This window comes from Alosa alosa, chromosome 9, assembly GCF_017589495.1.
Source record: "Alosa alosa isolate M-15738 ecotype Scorff River chromosome 9, AALO_Geno_1.1, whole genome shotgun sequence".
NCBI classification, from domain to species: domain Eukaryota; kingdom Metazoa; phylum Chordata; class Actinopteri; order Clupeiformes; family Clupeidae; genus Alosa; species Alosa alosa.
The window spans coordinates 14,345,526-14,354,532 of NC_063197.1; positions in this window are offsets into that span (position 1 = coordinate 14,345,526).

Below are 9,007 nucleotides of genomic sequence, written 5' to 3' on the forward strand. Positions count from 1 at the left end.
CGGTGGTGCTTTTCCGTGGAGGCGCGGGTAACGGGGTGCTTTTTCTGGGTCGGGGTGGGAAATTACAAAGCCTGATAGCACTGGAAGTAGTGCTTTAGCTGAGACAGCAAGAGTTTGCACTAAAAAGTCGTGCCCTTGTCCTGAAAGGAGAAGGGCAGAAGAAGTCAGCAAGGCCTTGTCGAGTTCCTCTAAACACAGACTCCTTTCACTCCCCCCAATGCCCCCTATTAACATTCACCACTACGGTTAATGCTCGCTATTCTAAAGCAGAAGACGGCTCGCACTCGACTGTAACTTTAACATTCAAGGCGTCTGCCAGGCCGTGTTGTAAGCCATAATGCTCAAATGAACACAGGGATCACTACGTAGGGCTGTAGAGGCCTGCTTTTCAAAAGGAGTGGGCCCTAGTGTCGAGCCTCCTCAGTGATCATGCCATTAGCATCAGAAACGTATGGGCTCAGAGGCCTTACCCTAGGCTGTTTCAGGAGGTTGTGCAACGCACAGATCGTATGACTAAAACTGAAATGTATATTTATCTGCATATCCTGCCGACGTTGTGATTGGAGGGGCCACATGTGTTCAGAGGGACGAGAGGAGGCTCTTGTTCGATGACTAAGCTTTGTTCAGTGAGTCCGGAAACAATGCGGGGCTGGGGCTTGGTCTCACCACCTGGATGGGACAGCAAGAATGTGCCTTAACATGGAGAGATACAGGGATGCCTCTTTTCAAAAAAAAAGTAGCTTTTTTATTTTCCTCTGAGTCTTTTGCAATCACTTCTTCACAATCTTTATATTAACAACAACAACGAAAAAAAGCTCAAATAGAGCTTGCCACGTCCAATCAATTAACGAGCAATCGGGCAAAAATCAGAACCAAGCCAAATGAAATCACCTGGAGAAGGGGTGAAAGTGCACCGTTCTCCAGGTCTCCAGGTGTTAATGTCTTACGTTAGTGCCCTGCCCAGCATTGAATGACAAGTCGTGTGTAAACAAACGGGACATGGAGAGAGTGGCCTGGCTTTTACAGAGCCGTAGCCACCGGTCCTTTAAGGAAAAACCAAGAGCAAGCCTCAGCCCCCGTTACTTCTACAGACACTACACTGAGAAAGTGTCTCGCAAGCCCTTAAGCCATTGTTGCTTGTGTTTATCCAAATTGAGTCTTTTTTTTTCTTAATATTTATTATTGGAAGACAAAGCATTAACGTTCAAAACAAGAATAAAAAATGTTGATAACAGTGATAACTGTAATGACCATGGAACAGGCCAGCGTGCTGGTTGGGTTGTTGGATGTTATTTTGTTGCTGCACACTCCATCCCTGGGCTGAGTGGAGCGACCATGGCAGACGGAGCGCCAATGTACATGGCGTGGCACGAAATACCAAACGTCAAGGCTACCATGCTTTTTTAAGCCACTCTTAGGGCTCTCTTCCCCCCTGTACCCCGCTCCTAAGGTAGAGCGCTGTCCGATACCCCTCTAGCCACTGCACGGGGAGAGCCTCTCTTTCTCTCCCTCTGGCCAGTGGGGATCAATCGTTTGCACAAAATACAGGGGGTCCGAGTGGGGTGTAGGTGGGTAGGAGAGGTCAACAGGGCGTGTGGATGGGATGCATGGAGCCAGCTCACACTAACGCTGCGGTATTCAGGAAAAAATTGGTTTGACTTTGGTGCCCCATAAGGCCTCGTCTTGTCACGGTTCACCGCCTGCCCAGGGATGGTACAATGTCTTAGCAAAAAAATGTCTGTCATGAGGAGGGGGACATTTATTTTGTTGGGGGGAAAAATATTGATCAATTCATTGTCTTATTTTGAAGTGCTTCTCAGGTGGAAAAAGGAACACTGCAATCCATTGTTCAAAGTCCAATGATTTGCCTTCCATGTGTAACGAACATCTTAATTGTACTACAAAGTCCACGAAGCAGGCCTTGTCCTCGGCCTGAGTGTCAATGCAGTGAGCACGACGACAGCTATGTGACGTGATTGTGATGCCCCCTCGCTCGCTTCTCAGCCCAACATCTTTGAAATGTCTTGAATATGAGTGAGGGCCTGCTAATACAAAGGCCTTTGTCAGGGTTATTAAAAAAAACAGAGAAAGATGTTCTGTGTTCTCTGGACTCTGCCATCACCCACTTGCTGAGGAGGTGTTGGGAGGTGGCAGCTGAGGATGCCAAAAAGAGAGGCTTTTAAGCGAGGCGGGGTGGGTTGTGGAGGGGGGGGGGGAAGGGAGGGAGGTCACCAACCAATAGAGGATGCATTCCATAACTTCAGAATTCCCATTGATGATACATGGTGGAGAGGACGCAGGAGTGGTATGTGTGAGTGTATATGCGTGTGTCTGTCTGTGTGTGTGTGTGTGTGTGTGTCCCTCCACCTCCACTTCCAATTCTGTCCCATGAGTGGGCATGCATCGGGGGGCACTGTGCTTTGGAAAAAAGGCCACCTTGCCTGTTGCCGGCCCTTTGCGATTGTAACAAAGCACTTTTTGAAAGGCCATCCAGAATATTGTGTGCTGTCTCCTTTGGTTATTACTGTTGTTATTGTTGTTATGTTCATCTTTATTTGTTTATATTTTGTTATCTCACTTGTGGATATTTGATGATTATTTAAATGCAAAAACTACATGACATGACAGAGACAGAGAAAGAAAAAAAAAAGAAAAACTTGAATACTCGATATCTGGGTTGAAGTCCATTCTATAACTGCCGCCCCTCCAGGTTCCACAGTCATGACTTTGAACAGTTAAGCAGTGGCATACACACCACCACCGCACCCCCATACACAAGCATCAACTCAGCCAGTGTGTCCTCATCCAGCTTCCATACTGTCACATCAGAAAGACACCTGGATGGAGACCTATCGAAGGGTTTTTATTATTATTATTATTATTATTATTATTATTCATTTGATTTTTTTTTCATTTGTTTTTCCACTAGCAACAGTTTTTATCAGTTGGTAATTGTAGTGAGTCTTCCAAGATTACGTTGTTGTTTTCATTGAATTGTCGTCCCTCACTTAGAGACAGACACAGAATCTCTCACCTGATGGCATGTAGCATCCATTTTGCCTACAGTAGCACAGATTCTGTAGCCCTTTTACACTACAGGCTTCCATATAACTATTCCTCAGAGATACTTAAGTGTGTATGCTAGATTTGGGAACCATAGCTTTCTCAGAGTCTACACTGAAAAAGGCTTTTGACTCAACACTTAATATGCAGTGAAAAATCTCGAACAGAGTAGACATCGAAAATGTATAGTTCAGATATATATGGTGTGAACATGAGAGTGCCCATGTGACTCTCTATAGCTTCAGTTTTTGGGATATTTTTTGAATGTTTTGTTTATTTCTTTTCCGATTCTTTTTGTTTTCTGATTCATAAAGATTATTTTGTTTCATTTACGATCATTAACATACAGTACATTACATAAATCTTTGCAGACAGGTTATTTTGGGGCGGCAGAGCATCTTCTGTGGCTCAGGCTTATGGACAATATTAACCCTCACCTTTTCACATGTCCTGTTCCTCTCCTTTGTCCGTCATTGTCTGTTGAAGCTAGGGAGAGGTAGGCTGTCTTTTTTTGGGAGAATTTGCACTTTTGGCGATGAAAAGAATTTGTATTGTATATGAGACCACTAAATTTACATCGTCTAAATCATATAATTCCATTTTGTTTCCAGTTTTTTTGTTCTATTTTTTGTTTATTTGTTTTTATTTTTTACAAAATATATCCAAAAAATGTCTGGCGTCCTGGTTTAAAAAATAAGATCTTTCTATTAAAACTGGATGTTTGTGATTTCTTTTTCCACACTCATATCACCTTTCTCACTTACATATTGTTGTAGATAGTCATAAACCCCTGACAGTATATGCACATTCAAAAATTGACATTGTATATTTTAACTATCATAGTTTTATTTGTATACATGAATATAGATATTATATTCAGGTCAGGTATATTCTTAACCATATAATTGTACAGTGCATCAATTTATCTGTCCGGAAAAAACAAACATTGTCATTGCAAGAATTCTGTGTAGCACAGTGCTGTAATTCAGCCACAAGGTGGCAGTGTACATTAATTAAAGAAGAAGGCAAATGAGTACCAGGTAAAGCTGTTTTGCTGGTGTAGTACTAACACATACAGACATACAGAATGTAATACATCACTACTGAACACATACAATCAGATGTTCACATGACAACATATTTGCAGACCTTTGTTCGACTGGACATAACACCCTTATGGCCTGTGCTGGGCTTAATGTCCCCGCTGAGTGGATTTCACTGGGTGGCCAGTAACCCAAGAGCGTTGTCCTCAGCCTACCTGGACTCCTCTAATGCCCAAAGGCTCTGTGAGCTTCACCGCCAGGGGTTAACAGGGGCACGCTGCACCTTATTAAGCCCGTCCATGCCACTCGGCTCTACCTTAGTCTGCTCCTCAGGCCAGGGGAAAACCCCCACCCTACCCCTCCCTGCACGCACGCCCATGTAAACACACACACACACACACACATAGGTACACACACACATTTCTAATACCCTGCTAATGCTATCAAAGCAGCCGGGGAGAGGTGAGGCCATGCAGCATTCAGCACGAGGCTTTTGATGTCCTCCACCTCCTCCTACCGCGCCCGAGAGGTCATTCATGACGAGGAAGGCAGCTAATGATGAGTGGATCTGTTTTTATTTTTTGTCTCCTTCTTACATGCTCTGTCATTAATGGACAGCAGGTATCCTGCAGATGAAACATCTCTGTTTTCCAGTCGTCCCCGAGGACGTTTATGGACCCCCGCCACAACATAAACCTGCAGCCTTTTGTTTTTTACTGCCAGAACTGATGTGGTCAGACACTGTTGGGAGCAATATTTCATTTTTTCACAAGAGCGGTTAGGGCTGTGAAACACAGACACTAGGGTTTAATTAATAATTGAGCAGCGCATAGCAGGCAGTGGGGAATTTCATTGTTCATTTTCTCCACTTCTGAGCACATTTTGTGTGTGTGTGTGTGTGTGTGTGATCCCAACAGATTGAATGAAGAGCAAGGCTGGGCCGAGGTTAAGAAAAGCCCTGGAGCTGTTGTAGACAGTCTCTGGTGGCATTGTCCTCCTCCCAGCTCCTAGCCCCAATGTGAGCATGTGTGTGTGTGTGTTTGTGTGTGTGTGTGTGTGTGTGTGTGTGTGTGTGTGTGTGTGTGTGTGTGTGTGTGTGTGTGTGTGTGTGTGTGTGTGTGTGTGTATGTGTGTACATGTGTGTACATGTGTGCTGCACGACTGAGCAACATTGCAGATATGACTGGAGGTGGTTCAGCTCCTGCTGCGTTTACAACAGCGATCATCAGGAGATATGTCTTTACGCTGAGGAGAACAAATCTTCATTGGGCACACTTATTCCCTATGGACCAGGTAGTTAAAGACTTACACTCGTAACCCCCTGTAGAACAACCTGCATCGTGCCATCTCTTTTGTGTTGTTTTCCTTTTTTGGTAACAACACTAGTGGCAAGCTCTGGTGGTTTGTAAGGGTACACAATTTAATCTATTATCATAATGACTTTGTCTTTTTTTCTCTCCCCCTGATACCTCGCCACATGACACAAACATGGTGTCATTCAGGACCATGTTCTTCTTCTCTCATATGGCAATGGCGGACACCCCCACACACACACACACACACACACATCACCTCGGACCTGCATCCCTATGCCACGTCTGGTCCCAGTCCCGTGCTGCTGGTGGGAAGACTGGGGAGAGAGAGAGGTGGGAAGCTGCAAGCCTCGCCTAAGGACAACCCCCACACACACACACACACACACACACACACACTCTCACACATACACACATCTCCCTGGAGGACTGGAGGGGCCGAGGTGCCTTTAAACCACTGCGGCAAAAATCCCCACCAAAAAACTCTGCAGTCATTAATATGCAAAGATGCAAATGAGTGGGTAATTAAGAGCCTGAGCTCTCCAAAGGCTCTTTGATTGCTAATGAATTCTAATCTGCAAAGAATGGGGGAGGGTAAGGGGGGAGAAAAGAAGGGATGAAAGAGAAAGGGCATAAAACAGAGAGAGACAGGGGGATGGATTAAAAGGATGTTTCAATGCCTAGACATCGGTTTCCAAAATTCAAAACTTCGAGGATCAAACGAAATTACCGAAAGGTCACTGATTGAAGAGAGGTTCCAGTGTGTGACTTCATCAAATGCAAAGATGGCGAGCTGACAGACAAATCTGTACAAGGGCTCCTCTGGAAGGGACCCAAGCGACACCTTTTGTATGCAATCCAAGTCAAAAAGGTCATTGGTATCTGCAGTGTACAAAGCCCAAGTTGTTTTAATGAGCTTTGTCAGGTATATCACACAATGCTGGCACTCTTCTACTACTGATCATTGCTTATGCATTTAAATAGAGACAGAGAGAGAGAGAGAGAAAGAGAGAGAAGTCAAGGTATCTTGGCAGAATGGGGATGGCAACAGCAGCTGTGCTGTGGAGAAGAGATGTTATTTCATCACTTTTGTAAGCAATCACCCCCTCCTCCCCACACACACACACTGCTGTTATTGTTGTTGAAGCACTCCCACGACACCCACAATCTCCATCTCCCAGCCCCCACTCACACGTCCATCTCTCCTTCCCCTTCTCATTTCCTGGATCTCCTTATCACGACTACTTCAATTGATTGAGTTGGAATTTTGGCTTTCACGCTCTGATATACTTGCATGTGGTCTGATATACTTGCATGCATTCATTTAAGACCTCCTTCACTTCCATCAAAAGACATGACATTAGTCTCTCAGTGAGCAGCATAGAGAAAAATCTATTGCAGCTTGATATTATCATCACTGCTGTTAAAAAAAAAATGTTTGCTTTATCTTTTTTTTTCTTCTTTTTCCTGTCATGCACCTGGCCCCAGCCCGCTGCATTCTCACACTTTTTCGCAGTCAGGCGACCGCAGGCTCGCACAGCACGGAAGCCCCGGGGTGCTGGGGTTAGTCAACAGGAAGTGAACGCTCCACTTACTGTACCTGATGCGTGGGCGGCTGAACAGGGGCTACCCAAATAACTGCGCAATATGAGCGGGATTCCAAGATGACGATCTTTTCAAGAGAACAAAGTAGACAACAGTATATTTACATGAACGGGTTCTGTTGTTTGTCTTAATGTTGCCATTTCTTCATAGCTCATTGATTTGAGTACTGATATGCAGCCAATTTTGATTCAACAGCAGACATTTAGGCTACAATGGTAACCAATGCTGGTTGAGTATGCTGAATACATATTTATAATATTATGGCTTATATTGGAAGTTGTAAATGGCTGGGCAGGCAAGGTGGTCGGTCTCTCAGTCCAAAATAAAGGTTATTAAAGTGGGTGTCTGATGTTGGACGCTCCCCTTTGGTCAGGGGATGATAGAGTCAGTTCAGCAGGGGTCAGTTTACCAGGAGCATGGAACGCAAAACAGACAGATTCCCTTTCTCTTCCCCCTCCTTCTTCTGCAGCCATAGGCCCAGGACATGGGCAACCAGCCAAGGCCATCAATCTTTCCCTGTTTCCAGCAGCTCCGCCACTAAGCAGACATTTCTTTCAAGGTTTTGAACTCATGAAATCATAAACTAAAAGTGACTCAAATTCTCAGAATGTATGTTTTTTTTTTTTCAGTGGACAAAATGAATGGAGAGGGCTTCTGAAGACATTCCTAAATCCGAATAATTATTTCTTGTTGTCATGACTGGCTGACTACTGTGATGGAGAAGGCAAAAGAGGATCAAAGCGAGGCTATCTTGGCCTAATTCTGTCTTATCAGAGCTTAACCTACACAAAATATTGTACCATCTATGAAAGTAGATTTACATAAGAGGCTCTCCATTCTGTGTGGTTGTATACCCTCTGTTGTATAGTGACAATACAAATTGTACTCTTTTCACTGGCCAGTCACAAACCCACTTTGTCCAAGCAAGTCATTTTCAATTATGTGAGAGACAAGACAGAGACATTATTTGAAAAGCATACTGCAGCCATCACGACACATTTAGTTTTTACAAACTAACAATAGCTGGTATTAGGTAAGCAATAGCTCTTATTTTAGATATTGAGTGGTCATTATATTAAAGGTTGTAATTCATTTTCTAGTGCTGCACATAATGATAAATAAACAGAAAGCTTGTACCAACAATAATCTTTTAAACCTTCTATACACATATATAAATATTTTATAAATTTGTCCAAATATATGAATGATTACTAAAATGTGTGAAACATATGCTAATTTTCCCTCTACATCTGGCGTTAATTACGGATAGAGGGCGGGGAATGGCTCGGAGGGAGTACGGAGGGCATAAAGGCCCATAAAGGCTCCTCCTGACTTAATGTATTATGCTATGCAGAGATGTTTTTTTTTTCTTTCTGTTGCTCCATTATAATATTTAATTAATTTGAACATCCATTAGAAACAGATTTACTCCTTTCCCTATCAACGTTTGCTTCTTTCTCCTATATACAATGAAGTAATTAAATCATGCTGAGGCTATTATCAGTTTCATTATCAGAAACATGAATCAACACACCTCTTATTGAACCACAACATGGGAACATGGGGAAATTCATTTTTCAGTCGTTATACAAGTTAAGAACTAATTTTGAACTACACGTCCTTTACTTGGTCAAGTAATTTTCTTCCAAAGAGGAGGTGACTGTTTTTTTTTCTTTTTTCTTTTTTTCAGTCCCCTCCTTCGGTCTGTCTGACGGGGAACAAGCTCTCCATGTCAGACCCAGCTGTTACTACAATCTACTTCAAGGGCTCAGAAGCTCTGTCACAAACACTGACAACCTCACGATTCTTACCCACGACCGACCTTGTTCAACAATGTATGCAGTGCCCCAGTGATTTACTGTCCCATTGCTATCTAGAGGCGCCTCATTTGATTGTTCATCAAGGCAATTTTGCACAAACAATTATTGGGGAGAGCTGCATAATTGTAGCCTGATGTATATGCCGTGCATATGTTAGTTTGTA